Here is a 1,581-nt window from a genome sequence, read left to right on the forward strand (position 1 = left end):
GCGGCGGCCGCGGGGCCGCCTGGTGGTGTGGCAGGCAGCGCCGGCCGAGCGCCGAGCCGCCGAGCGCACCGCCCGCGCCGGCAGGGGGCGCTGCGGGCCGGCACGAGCTGGCTGTGTGGGGATGGGGGCGGCTCGTCCTGGCCGGGGGGATCGGGACTGTCCCCTTGTCCCCCCCGTGTCCCCCTGTCCTTCCTGCGGCCCGGTCACTGGGAGCGTCCTCGGGCACCTTATTGTACTTATGGCCGTTTTTATGTTGACATATAGTCCATACAGACATCTGCTAAGTTGGTACATAGTAAAGAATACGTACATAGTGCGGGCCTCCCCCTGAACAACTTACAATGTAAGGACATCAAGGAAAGGAAGACTAACAGCGAAGTACAATTACAGAGGTATCTGTGCATAGAAGTGCTCAATAGAAAGCAGACAGATGCCATGCTAAAACCACAGCTTTGTTCAGAAGTATCACTGCTTGAACGAGGCACTAGAAGATGGCACTACTGAAACCTCTGAAGATCTAAAGCATGAGGGAGAACACACAGAAACTGAGAAAACTGCAGAAAGTGGGACTTAGCATGGTGACAGGAAACAGCCTCCACTACTGATAGCGAAAGCAGTTGCAGAGGAGTGAGGGGCAAACTGAGAGATGGCATCATTAGATAAAATAATGACGATGGGTTTAGTTTTGGGAAAAGCTTTTTCATTTTCTGAGCTATCATAGCAGTAACTTCTGCGATATGGACAAGAGTTTCACTTGAGCTAATAGGTATAAAAGGTATCTATGACTTTCACATTGCCCAGACATGAAGACTTTGAGTAGAGTCATGCTGAGTTGGAAAGCTGGGTCATTCTTTAGTATAGTCATTTTTATGTATAAGGGAGGGGGAGAGGAAAGAGAAGTCTGCAGTACTGTATTCACCAATGTGCTGAGAATGTGCTAACCACACAGCAGGATTTGCAGAGACACATCCATTGCTTGTGCTCAGAAAAGATGCAAGTTTGCAAGTATTGTATGAAAGCAAAGAAGTAATGTTCATTAAGGGTTGGAAGGGACCTTAAATATCATCTAGCCCTAAACCCCCTGCCATGTGCAGGGACAGCTCCCACTTAAACAGGTTGCTCGAGAACTTATCTGGCCTGGGCTTGAACACTGCCAGGGATGGGGCACAACTTCTCTGGGCAACTTGTCCCAGTGCCTCACCAACCATTTACCAGAGTAAAGAATTCCTTCTTAATATCTAACCTAGTCCCAAATGGACTGCTGCCAGCACTGTTACATCTCTAGAGGCACCAATGAATGCAGTTGTAACCACATAAAATGTATTTGCTTTTTTAGCTCATCATGGTTCTGAAAATGAAAACAAATTCCAGGGAATAAGTACATGGGTGCTTTCTCCAAGGCACTCTCCTTGGTTACAGCTCATTTCCCTTGAAATGCTGCAGCTCTGATGTTGATTTCAGTGGGAGCTTTATTACGTTTATTTCTCTTGTGGAGAACACATGCAGATTGTTTTCATTGCGCTGAAGTTGTAATTCTGCCTCAAAAGAGAAAGCGGATCACTTCAACCCAGAGCAGGGCCC

This window comes from Poecile atricapillus, chromosome 3, assembly GCF_030490865.1.
Source record: "Poecile atricapillus isolate bPoeAtr1 chromosome 3, bPoeAtr1.hap1, whole genome shotgun sequence".
Classification (NCBI taxonomy): domain Eukaryota; kingdom Metazoa; phylum Chordata; class Aves; order Passeriformes; family Paridae; genus Poecile; species Poecile atricapillus.